The 12,979-nt window shown below is 51.8% G+C and overlaps 1 non-coding gene and 1 pseudogene across 1 annotated transcript; both read right to left on the bottom strand.

Moving 5' to 3' along the window:
- Positions 1-6,043: 6,043 nt before the first annotated feature.
- On the bottom strand, positions 6,044-6,226 carry LOC144674426 (U2 spliceosomal RNA). Its single transcript, XR_013574546.1, has one exon. It is a non-coding gene; the product is annotated as a U2 spliceosomal RNA (small nuclear RNA).
- Positions 6,227-11,572: 5,346 nt separating this feature from the next.
- On the bottom strand, positions 11,573-11,753 carry LOC144674403 (U2 spliceosomal RNA; annotated as a pseudogene).
- Between the last annotated feature and the right edge of the window lie 1,226 nt (positions 11,754-12,979).

Raw genomic sequence — 12,979 nt, 5'->3', positions numbered from 1 at the left:
CCACGCTTACCTGAGCTTGTGTCACAGTTTTTGCTGTCTATCTCAGCCAGTATTCTCAGTCGTCCATCCTGGCTTCTTGCTCTCTCTGCAGCTTTCAGATGCCTCCCCTTGGCCGGCCTCAGTGCTCAGTGATAGATCAGCGCTCGGTATTATTTCTGTCCTCAGTGGTAACTGCTAGGGGAGAAAGGCTTGACTTTTTCAATCACCTTTTACCTCAGTAAAATCCAAGTAGAACCTAAAGTGGCAATGCTTCTCCCTCTCAGCACCCAACATGTCTTGCCTTTTCTTCAGGTTGGATTTGAGGAAGCACTACAGTTGCTGCCTGGCTGCCATTTCAAGTACAGAGACAAGGGGCAGCCCCATGACCCCTCCCCCGACTCCTGCACAATATGCAAATGTAGCACATTGTCTGAGTGCAATTTGGGAGCTGAAGACGGTTTCACAGTGGGATACAAGATATGAGGAGAGGTTTCCTCACAGACACACCGCCACATAAGCCCCTTTAAATTTGCGCGGCTGTGCAAAAAGTTTAATGGGCCCGCACACTTAAACAAATCGGTCACGCACTGTAATGACTCGCCTCATTCAGTTCAACAGAAATTAGGATCATGTTTTTAACCTGTGCCCTAGTTTTAAAATATTTTGTGTTCCATATTTACTTTCTCAATTTGTTATTAATTTACTTTACATTGCTTTATATTCTATTTTGTCTTGGACATGCATCACGGTTCGTTCAATCTCACTGGTTAAGAAAATTAAAATATTTAGTTTGATCAGGGTCTTACACTTGTCAAGAGGAGCCCTTTCAAATACTGGCCTGCTTTTGGAGGCCTGAAGTCACTGGAGCTGCACAAGTCAAGACGACTGAAGGCCTGATTCGCTGTGTAATATACGATGCAGCATCTTGTTGCACTAGCAGGCAGGAAGGAGTTTTCAGCAATGCAGTTTAAAGGCTTGATACACTAAGTACACGTTCATTTCAGGTTTGTCATTTCAGGACGCTGCGTGTTTTTTTGCTCTGTTTTCTGACTCTGAAATTCTAATTCAGACTGTGGAGAAGAGCTGTTGTTGCTGCTGTTGGTTTTCTTTGTAACTGTTGTCGTTTTTTTGTGGAAAAATATACCTTATCCATAAAATATCTGAAAGAACATTACAAAACATTTCAAAATGGCCATCGCAAAAAGTGCAATCATATTCCAGTTTTTCAAATAGATCATGTCGCACCCTGCGACGCTTCAATACGATCAATGAACATTACAGACATTTCAACATGCTGATTACAGGCAGTCAGACAGTGCAATAGTATTCAAGTTATCTACATAGATCATGTTGCACTCTGAGGTGCTTCAATACAATTGTGATAAATGTAATATTCACTGCATACATTCAATGTGAGTCTTTCAGGCCGAGGGGTCCATACCTTTCCCAGTCCCTCGGTGCACTATGGCTGAAAGGTCTTAGACAGCGACCGTTCCCCGCTGCGCATTTGTGGCGGCTGCCCCAAGCTTTAGTGCGTCCCTCAGCACGTAGTCCTCGGCCTTGGAATGTGCCAGCCAGTCTGCAACACTCTGCTGGGGACAACTCATTGCACTGGAAGACCAACAAGTTTCGGGCAGACCAAAGAGCGTCTTTCACCGAGTAGATGATCCTCCACCTGCTTGTCTCGATGTGCGTCCCTGTCCCTGGGATCAACACGTAGAGCACAGAGACCTGTGTCACAGAACTGCTTGGGATGAACCGCGACAAAAACCACGGCAACTCTCTGCAGACCTTCTTTGCAAACGCACATTCCACAAAGAGGTGAACAACGGTCTCGTCCCCACGACAGCCACCTCGAGGTCAACATGCAGAGAGGCTGAGACTTCAGGAAGGATCTGACGGGGAGGGCATTTCTCACCACCAGCCAAGCTACGTCTTGGTGCTTGTTGGAAAGTTCTGGAGACGAGGCATTCTGCCAAACGACTTTGACAGTCTGCTCGGGGAAACATCGCACAGGATCCACCATCTCCTTTCCCCGCAGGGCCTATAGTTTTCCACCAGGGACAGGTGGTACGGCACGGTCCAACTACTTGGAGCGTTCCGCGGCAGCGTGGCCACACCCATCCTTCGCTAAACCGGGGACAGGTAGAACCTCAGCACGTAGTGACACCTGGTGTTTGCGTACCGAGGGTCTACGCACAGCTTGATACAGCCGCACACAAAGGTGGCCATCAGTATGAGGGCGATGTTGGGCACGTTTATTCCCCCTTTATCTAGAGGCTTATACAGCGCGTCCCTGCGGACACGATCCATTTTCGACCTCCAGATAAAGCGGAAGATGGCTCGGGTGATCGCCATCGCGCAGCAGTCTGGAATGGGCCAGACCTGCGCCATGTACAGCAACAGCGAGAGTGCCTCACACCTGATGACCAGGTTCTTACCCGCAACGGAGAGGAAGCGTCGCTCCCAGATTCCCAGTTTCCTTTTCACCATAGACACTGGATCCTTCCAGTTTCTAACGCATACCCCGGTCCCTCTGAACCATATCCCCAGCACCTTCAGGCCGTCAGCACTGACGGTGAAGGGGACAAAGGATCGGTCAGCCCAGTTCCCAAAGAACATGGCCTCGCTCTTCCCACGATTTACCTTGGCTCCCGAGTCCAGTTCGAACTGGTCGCAGATGTGGATCAGTCTGCACACCGACAGCGGATCAGAACAGAAGACGGCGACATCGTCCATGTACAGGGAGGCTTTGATCTGAGTGCCTCCACTGCCTGGGATCGTAACTCCTCTAATGCCCGGATCCTTCCTGATGGACTCAGCAAAGAACAGGCGAGAGAGGACAGCCCTGCCTGACTCCAGATTTAATTGGAAAGCTATCTGATTCCCACCCATTGATTGAGACTGCGCTACTGATGTTAGTGTAGAGTAGGATCCAACTGGATCCAATTGCGAATTCCCTCCCCAAACCCCATTTTGAGAGCACATCCACCATGTAGGTGTGCGATATTCTGTCAAAGGCTTTCTCCTAATCCAGGCTGATGAGGCAGGTGTCCACACCCCTGTCCTGCACATAGGCAATCGTATCCCTGAGCAGCGCCAGGCTGTCAGAGATCTTCCTGCCCGGCACAGAGCAGGTCTGGTCAGGGTGAATCACCAATTCCAGAGCGGATTTGACCCGATTGGCGATGACCTTGGACAGAATCTTATAGTCCACATTCAACAGTGAAATGGGTCGCCAATTTCTAATTTCCTCCCTTTCTTCCTTGTGCTTGTAGATGAGGGTGATGATGCCTTTCCTCATGGATTCTGACATACTGCCGGCCAGGAGCATACTCTCGTACACTCCTAGCAGGTCTGGGCCGATCAAGTCCCACAGAGCCGAATACAACTCCACCGGCAAGCCGTCGCTTCTGGGGAGATTTACTCTTCTCGAAGGACTCAAGGGCCTAAGTCAGTTCGTCAGGAGTTCGCGGTTTGTCCAGCCTCTCCCGTGTACTGTCGCCTGAGACCTCCGTGATAGAGGACAAGGAGGACTGGGAGGCCGTGCTGTCCGTCGGCTTCACGTCATAAAATCCGGCATAAAAGGATTTGCTGATCCTCAAAATGTCGGACTGCGCTGACTTTACTGATCCGTCTTCTTCATTCAGGCTGCTGATCACAGAGCTCTCTCTCTGTTCCTTTTGGAAGAAGAAACGTGAGCACGTCTCATCCTGCTCCACGGAGCGGGCTCTGGAATGGAAGATGTTCTTGGAGGCAAAGGGCTAGGCTTGCTGGCTCTTCACCTCTTGGAGTTCTTCCTTGACATCGACCCCCACCGACTGCAGCCGCAGCAGATTCTGCATGTTTTTCTGGAGTCGGGACATTTCCCTCTCTTCCTTTCTAGCTTTCTGGATGCTTTTGAGGATGAAAAACCTCTTGGTGTTTCCCTTGATCGCTTCCCACCAGTGTGTCAGGGACTCAAAGAGGGGTTTCATGGTTCTCCAACCTTCATAAGCCCTCTTGAGCTCCTCAATGTTCTCTGGGGTCAGCAGTTGCACGAATAGCTTCCATGCCCCCCTGCCCACCCTCAGGTCCTTCTCCAAGTGGCAGTCCGCCAGTAGGAGGCAGTGGTCAGAGAAGAACAACGGCTTGACCTCGGTGGATCTGACTGTGAATGCACGGGACACAAACAGGAAGTCTATCCTGGAACGAATGGACCCGTCTGGCCGCGACCAGGTGTATCTACGCTGCGCTCCGTCTGCAGGGTTGCTGAAGACGTCGTGCAGCTTGGCATCCTTAACTGTTTCCATCAGGGATCTGGACGTAGCGTCCAATCTGCTGCCGGCCCTGCTGGATCGTCCAGCCGCATCGATGATGCAGTTGAAGTCACTGCCCAGAATGACCGGCCTGGAGGTCGCCAGCAGCAGTGGGAGCTGCTGAAAAACCTCCAGCCGCTCAGCTCCTTGTGACGGGCCATACACGTTAATTAACCGGAGTGGAGCGTTCTTGTACATTACGTCTGCTACGAGGAGTCGCCCGCCCACCACCTCCTTCACCTCGGAGACGGTGAAGTTGCCTCCCCGCAGCAGAATACCCAGGCCGGAGGAACGAGAGTCATTTCCGCCCGACCAGATCGATGGCCCATGGGACCACCACCGTGACCATTGCCTGTAGGAGCTGAACTGGATAACCTCACTTATCCACGTTAAACTCCATCTGCCAAATTTTGGCCCATTCACCTAACCTGTCCATATCCATTTGTAAATTTCTCATTTCTTCACTGCAACTTACTTTCCCACCTATTTTGGTGTCATCTGCAAATTTAGCTATGGTACCTTCTACTCCTGAATCCAAGTAAATAGTTGGGGCCCAAGGACCGAACCCTGTGGCACCCCACTAGTTACAGCTTGCCATCCACAAAAGACCCATTTATCCTGACTCTCTGCTTTCTGTTGGTTAGCCAAAGCTCTATCCAAGCAAATATATTACCCTTAGCTGCGTGTGATCTTATCTTGTGTATTAATCTTTTGTGCGGCACCTTATCAAATGCCTTCTGGAAGTCCAGACATACTACATCTACAGGATCGCCATTATCCACTTTGCTTGTCACATCTTCAAAGAACTCTAGCAATTTAGTCAAACACGATTTAGTCTTCATAAAGCCATGCTGACTCTGATGGATTGCATTTTGACTTGCATTTTAGGAGGGTAGTGAAGGCATTGGAGAGAGTGCAGAAGAGGTTTACGAGTTTGGTTCCAGGGGCGAGGAAGTTGAGTTATGAAGTAAGATTGGAGAAGTTGGGACTGTATTCCTTGGGGAAAAGAAGTCTGAGAGGAGACTTGATAGAGGTATTGAAAATCATGAGGTATCTGGAGAGAGTAGATAGGGAGAAACTGCTTGCACCGATGAAAGGATCGAGAAGGAGCGGGCACAGGTTTAAAGTAACTAGCAGAAGAAGCAAAAGTGATAGGAGCAGCGAGTGGTCAGGGTCTGGAATGCACCGCCTGATAGCGTGGCGGAGGCAGGTTCAATTGAAGAGGGAATGAGATGATTATTTGAAAAGAAAGCATGTGCTGGGTTACGTGGAGAAGGCAGGAGAATGGCACGAAGTGAAATGTTCATTGGGAGAGCTGGTGCAGTCACGACGGGCGGAATGGGCTCCTTGTGCAGTGTAAGGATTGTGTGAACGTGGATGTAGACGTTTCCGAGTAGCTGTGTAAAGTGTGTGAGCTTTGAGGTGTGAGTTTTGACTGTTGCTGTATCAGCAGCAGCAGCAGCAGCGGGCGGGAGCGGCAGCAGAGAGCTGGTTGAAAATGTTGTGAGGCGAAAGGTGCAGCTGAGAGAGTGTTTGAGAGGTGTATTTGCAAGTGAAAGATGTTTTTGTATGAGTGAGGTAGAGTGTTTGTGAGATGAGAGTGGTGTCTGTGAGCGTTGGGTGAGCGTGCGTGTTTTTTGTGTGTAGATGGTGCGGGTGAGTGAGAAAGAAAGAAAGTTGGGTTTTGAAAGATGTGCATGTTGAAAAGTAAAGAAAGCAGATGTTTGTAAGAAAACTATTTTTAGCATTGAAAATCCCCTGGAAAGGGGTGGTGCACCATTCCCAGAGATACTGCAATACCGGGTCGATGCGTGGAGTGGACGGAGCAAGCCCCTATTCCATCTCCCTGCTGCAAAAATCAATTTAATATATGGTCCCCAGATAAGGGACGTATCAGATATTAAACTGATAAGAACAGATTTTTTTTTTTTTTTTTTTTGTAAAAATATACTTTATTCATAAAATATCTTCAATCACATTCCAAACCATTTCAAAAACAACATTACAAGGGTACAATCCAGGTTAAACTTTTACAAAATGTATCACCAGGTGCATCAGTACAAACAATATTACAATCATTTACAGCCTTTCATTTTGAGCTGTACAGCCCGAGGGGCTCTAAACAGTTCCCAGTCTCTCGGTGCGCTGTGGCAGAAAGGTCTTAGACAGCGACCCTTCCCCATTGCGCCTTTGCGGCAGCTGCCCCAAGCTTTAGTGCGTCCCTCAGCACGTAGTCCTGGACTTTGGATTGTGCCAGTCCGCAACAATCGGTCGGGGACAACTCTTTGTGCTGGAAGACCAACAAGTTTCGGGCAGACCAAAGCGCGTCTTTCACCGAGTTGATGATCCTCCAGCTGCAGTTGATGTTTGTCTCGGTGTGTGTCCCTGGGAACAGCCCGTAGAGCACAGAGTCCTGTGTCACAGAACTGCTCGGGATGAACCTCGACAGCAACCACTGCATCTCTCTCCAGACTTTCTTTGCAAAGGCACAATCCACAAGGAGGTGAACAACGGTCTCTTCCCCACCACAGCCACCTCGAGGGCATCGTGCAGAGGGGGTGAGACTCCTGGCGTGTAGGAAGGATCTGACGGGGAGGGCCTTTCTCACCACCAGCCAAGCTACGTCTTGGTGCTTGTTGGAAAGTTCTGGCGATGAGGCATTCTGCCAAATGACTTTGACAGTCTGCTCGGGGAACCATCCCACAGGGTCCACCCTCTCCTTATCCCTCAGGGCCTCTAGGACGTTACGTGCTGACCACTGCCTGATGGACTTGTGGTCAAAGGTGTTTTTCTGCATAAATTTTTCCACCAGGGACAGGTGGTACGGCACGGTCCAACTACTTGGAGCGTTCCGCGGCAGCGTGGCCAGACCCATCCTTCGCAACACCGGGGACAGGTAGAACCTCAGCACGTAGTGACACTTGGTGTTTGCGTACTGAGGGTCTACGCACCGCTTGATGCAGCCGCACACAAAGGTGGCCATCAGTATGAGGGCGATGTTGGGCACGTTTTTTCCCCCTTTATCTAGAGGCTTGTACATCGCGTCCCTGCAGACACGATCCATTTTCGACCTCCAGATAAAGCGGAAGATGGCTCGAGTGATCGCCATCGCGCAGGAGTGTGGAATGGGCCAGACCTGCGCCACGTACAGCAACAGCGAGAGTACCTCACACCTGATGACCAGGTTCTTACCCGCAATGGAGAGGGAGCGTCGCTCCCACATGCCCAGTTTCCTTTTCACCATAGCCACTCGCTCCTTCCAGTTTCTAACGCATGCCCCGGTCCCTCCGAACCATATCCCCAGCACCTTCAGGCCGTCAGCCCTGACAGTGAAGGGGACAAAGGATCGGTCAGCCCACTTCCCAAAGAACATGGCCTCGCTCTTCCCACGATTTACCTTGGCTCCCGAGGCCAGTTCGAACTGGTCGCAGACGTGCATCAGTCTGCGCACCGACAGCGGATCCGAGCAGAAGACGGCGACGTCGTCCATGTACAGGGAGGCTTTTACCTGAGTGCCTCCACTGCCTGGGATCGTCACTCCTCTTATGCCCGGATCCTTCCTGATGGACTCGGCAAAGGGTTCTATGCAGCACACAAAAAGGACAGGCGAGAGAGGGCAGCCCTGCCTGACTCCAGATTTAATCGGAAAGCTATCTGTTTCCCACCCATTGATTGAGACTGCGCTACTGATGTTAGTGTAGAGCAGTTGGATCCAATTTCGAATTCCCTCCCCAAACCCCATTTTGGAGAGCACATCCCCCATGTAGGTGTGCGATATTCTGTCAAAGGCCTTCTCCTGATCCAAGCTGATGAGGCAGGTATCCACACCCCTGTCCTGTACATAGGCAATCGTATCCCTGAGCAGCGCCAGGCTGTCAGAGATCTTCCTGCCTGGCACAGAGCAGGTCTGGTCAGGGTGAATCACCAATTCCAGAGCGGATTTGACCCGGTTGGCGATGACCTTGGACAGAATCTTATAGTCCACATTCAACAGTGAAATGGGTCGCCAATTTCTAATTTCCTCCCTTTCCCCCTTGTGCTTGTAGATGAGGGTGATGATGCCTTTCCTCATGGATTCTGACATGCTGCCGGCCAGGAGCATACTCTCGTACACTTCTAGCAGGTCTGGGCCGATCAAGTCCCACAGAGCCGAATACAACTCCGCCGGCAGGCCGTCGCTTCCGGGGGTTTTACTCTTCTCGAAGGACTCGAGGGCCTTAGTCAGTTCGTCAGGGGTTAGCGGTTTGTCTAGGCTCTCCCGCGTACTGTGGTCTAGGACCTCCGTGATAGAGGACAGGAAGGACTGGGAGGCCGTGCTGTCCGTGGGCTTCACGTCATACAGTCCGGCATAAAAGGATTTGCTGATCCTCAGAATGTCGGACCGTGATGACTTTACTGAGCCGTCTTCTTCCTTCAGGCTGCTGATCACAGAGCGCTCTCTGTGTACCTTTTGGAAGAAGAAACGTGAGCACGTCTCATCCTGCTCCACGGAGCGGACTCTGGAACGGAAGATGATCTTGGAGGCCTCCGAGGCAAAGTGCGAGGCTTGCTGGCCCTTCACCTCTTGGAGCTCCTCCTTGACATCGACCCCCATCGACCGCAGCCGGAGCAGATTCTGCATCTTTTCCTGGAGTCGGGACATTTCCCTCTGTTCCTTTCTAGCTTTCTGGGTGCCTTTGAGGATGAAAAACCTCTTGATGCTTCCCTTGATCACTTCCCACCAGTGTGTCAGGGACTCAAAGAGGGGTTTCACGGTTCTCCAACCTTTGTAATCCCTCTTGAGCTCCTCAATGTTCTCTGGGGTCAGCAGTTGCACATTTAGCTTCCATGCCCCCCTGCCCACCCTCAGGTCTTCCTCCAAGTGGCAGTCCGCCAGTAGGAGGCAGTGGTCAGAGAAGAACACCGGCTTGACCTCGGTGGATCTGACTGTGAATGCACGGGACACAAACAGGAAGTCTATCCTGGAACGAATGGACCCGTCTGGCCGCGACCAGGTGTATCTACGCTGCGCTCCGTCTGCAGGGTTGCTGAAGACGTCGTGCAGCTTGGCATCCTTAACTGTTTCCATCAGGGATCTGGACGTAGCGTCCAATCTGCTTCCGGCCCTGCCGGATCGTCCAGCCGCATCGATGATGCAGTTGAAGTCCCCGCCCAGAATGACCGGCCTGGAGGTCGCCAGCAGCAGTGGGAGCTGCTGAAAAACCTCCAGCCGCTCAGCCCCTTGTGCCGGGCCGTACACGTTAATTAACCGGAGTGGAGCGTTCTTGTACATTACGTCTGCTACCAGGAGTCGCCCGCCCACCACCTCCTTGACCTCGGAGACGGTGAAGTTGCCTCCCCGCAGCAGAATACCCAGGCCGGAGGAACGAGAGTCGTTTCCGCCCGACCAGATCGATGGCCCGTGGGACCACCATCGTGACCATTGCCTGTAGGAGCTGAGGTGCGGTATGGCACACTCCTGCAGAAACAACAGGTCAGCTTTGACCTTGGCTAGGTAGTCCAAGGTCGCAACACATCGCGTAGTAGATTTAATGCTACGCACATTTATGGATACAATCTTTAAACCCATATTAAAGCATTTATTCTCCTACCAAACCCACTGTTTCTGAGAGTCCCAGACCTTTAGTCTGCTCCTTCATACCCGTAGTGAGCTCAAATTCCTTCACTTTGGATGGGCTGAGGTAGATCTCCTTGGCCGTGTTCTGCTCCGGTGGCATCTGGAGGTTCACGTAGTGAGCGGATTTTGAGATGACCTTTGCTGGAGAAGCTTCTCCAAAACTCACCCCCTCTGGGGGGTTGCTGTTCCCGGCTTCCTGGAGCTGGGGTGCGATGATTGCCTCACTGCTCCCAGATTCCAGGGGCTGTGGTGCACTGGCCTCCTCAGGTTGCAGGCCAAGTTGGGGTGCGCTGGTCTCCTTGTTGTCTCCAATTTTCTGGAGCTCGGGTGTCTCGTCCTCCAACGCCCTGGAGCTTTGCCGCCTCTTCTGTCGGTGCCGCTCTGGCACTTCCTCATCCGAAGAGCTGCTGCCCTTGTCATCCGTGTCGGATGGGAGACGCCTCTTGCCGCTTCTCTGGGAAACGCCTTTGCTTCTTCTTCGCTCCCTCTTACTTTTCTTGTTCTTCACCGTCCGCCACTCCCCCTGCTGCTTTTCCACTGCTGCCTCCTCCTCCATTGATTCGCTGTCCTGAGGACTGGAAGGTTCAGGGGGTAGTGCTGTTGATTGGCTCTCTGTTGCCTCAATCTCTTTCTCCACCTTGTCCCTCTCTGTGTCCTCCTTTGTCCCGTTGAGCTCCCTGGGGGCCTTGGTGGTTGGAGTGACACGGAACATTTCTTCTGCTTCCCCGTGGTCGGCTTTGGCTGCCTGTGCGTAAGTACGGCAGCGTTTGGGGCAGGTCCTGTAGAGGTGACTTGCCTCGCCACACAGGTTGCAGCACTTGGCCTGTTTGCAGTCTTTTGTCTGGTGCCCTTCCTGTTTGCAGATCTTGCAGAGGGAGGCGCTGCAGTTGGCCGCCACATGACCAGCCTTGCCGCATGAGCGACAATGCTTGGGTTGCCCAGCGTAGACCAGGTAGCCACGGTTTCCCCCGATTGCGAAACTGGAAGGAGGGTGGAAAATGGCTCCCTTACCATCGGTCTTTAGCGTGACCTTAAACAGGCGTTTGCCTGTCCAGATCCCCAAGTCGTCTCGAATCTCAGTGCCGCTCCCCACCTTATCGAAGTACCTGGTGAGGAAGGTGACCACGTCGGCGACAGGGACGAAGGGGTTGTACACATGCACCATCACCTCACGTTCCCGTTGCAACGGCAGAGAAAAGTGCGGCTCCGCCGTCAGGATCTTCATCTCCGGCAGGTCTCTCTTCTCCTCGAACACCCTCAGGAGCCGGACGCAGTCTGCCACTTGCTTGAACGTCACGTCGAAATAACCACCTTTGCGGGAGTCGTGCAGGGTGAAGATCTCCGTAGCTTGGAAGCCGCACGCCTTCAACAGGATCCTCCTGGTGAAGAAGCCCCGATCCATAGGTGATCCTCCTTCGTCGCTGTGGTTCACCGTGACTCGGACGGTGATAGGTAACCCACGGTATGAATTCGGATTGCGATTGGTTATCGCCCTTCCATCCCGACCTTGCCACGGCAGGACCATGGTGTCGCTCCTGCAACACTTGATCTTAGCCAAAAGGCCGAGAAGCGATGAGAAAGAAAGAAAGTTGTGTTTTGAAAGATGTGCATGTTGAAAAGTAAAGAAAGCAGATGTTTGTAAGAAATCTATTTTTAGCATTGAAAATCCCCTGGAAAGGGGTGGTGCACCATTCCCAGAAATACTGCAATACCGGGTCGATGCGTGGAGTGGACGGAGCAAGCCCCTATTCCATCTCCCTGCTCCAAAAATCAATTTAATATATGGTCCCCAGATAAGGGACGTATCAGATATTAAACTGATAAGAACAGATTTTTTTTTTTTTTTTTTGTAAAAATATACTTTATTCATAAAAATCTTCAATCACATTCAAAACCATTTCAAAAACAACATTACAAGGGTACAATCCAGGTTAAACTTTTACAAAATGTATCACCAGGTGCATCAGTACAAACAATATTACAGTCATTTACAGCCTTTCATTTTGATCTGTACAGCCCGAGGGGCTCTAAACAGTTCCCAGTCTCTCGGTGCGCTGTGGTAGAAAGGTCTTAGACAGCGACCCTTCCCCATTGCGCCTTTGCGGCAGCTGCCCCAAGCTTTAGTGCGTCCCTCAGCACGTAGTCCTGGACTTTGGATTGTGCCAGTCCGCAACAATCGGTCGGGGACAAATCTTTGTGCTGGAAGACCAACAAGTTTCGGGCAGACCAAAGCGCGTCTTTCACCGAGTTGATGATCCTCCAGCTGCAGTTGATGTTTGTCTCGGTGTGTGTCCCTGGGAACAGCCCGTAGAGCACAGAGTCCTGTGTCACAGAACTGCTCGGGATGAACCTCGACAGCAACCACTGCATCTCTCTCCAGACTTTCTTTGCAAAGGCACAATCCACAAGGAGGTGAACAACGGTCTCTTCCCCACCACAGCCACCTCGAGGGCATCGTGCAGAGGGGGTGAGACTCCTGGCGTGTAGGAAGGATCTGACGGGGAGGGCCTTTCTCACCACCAGCCAAGCTACGTCTTGGTGCTTGTTGGAAAGTTCTGGCGATGAGGCATTCTGCCAAATGACTTTGACAGTCTGCTCGGGGAACCATCCCACAGGGTCCACCCTCTCCTTATCCCTCAGGGCCTCTAGGACGTTACGTGCTGACCACTGCCTGATGGACTTGTGGTCAAAGGTGTTTTTCTGCATAAATTTTTCCACCAGGGACAGGTGGTACGGCACGGTCCAACTACTTGGAGCGTTCCGCGGCAGCGTGGCCAGACCCATCCTTCGCAACACCGGGGACAGGTAGAACCTCAGCACGTAGTGACACTTGGTGTTTGCGTACTGAGGGTCTACGCACCGCTTGATGCAGCCGCACACAAAGGTGGCCATCAGTATGAGGGCGATGTTGGGCACGTTTTTTCCCCCTTTATCTAGAGGCTTGTACATCGCGTCCCTGCAGACACGATCCATTTTCGACCTCCAGATAAAGCGGAAGATGGCTCGAGTGATCGCCATCGCGCAGGAGTGTGGAATGGGCCAGACCTGCGCCACGTACAGCAACAGCGAGAGTACCTCACACCTG

This window comes from Cetorhinus maximus, unplaced genomic scaffold (genome assembly GCF_964194155.1).
Source record: "Cetorhinus maximus unplaced genomic scaffold, sCetMax3.hap1.1 HAP1_SCAFFOLD_651, whole genome shotgun sequence".
Taxonomy (NCBI): domain Eukaryota; kingdom Metazoa; phylum Chordata; class Chondrichthyes; order Lamniformes; family Cetorhinidae; genus Cetorhinus; species Cetorhinus maximus.
Note: the sequence above shows the minus strand (reverse complement) of the source record. Positions and strands in the feature narration are given on the sequence as shown.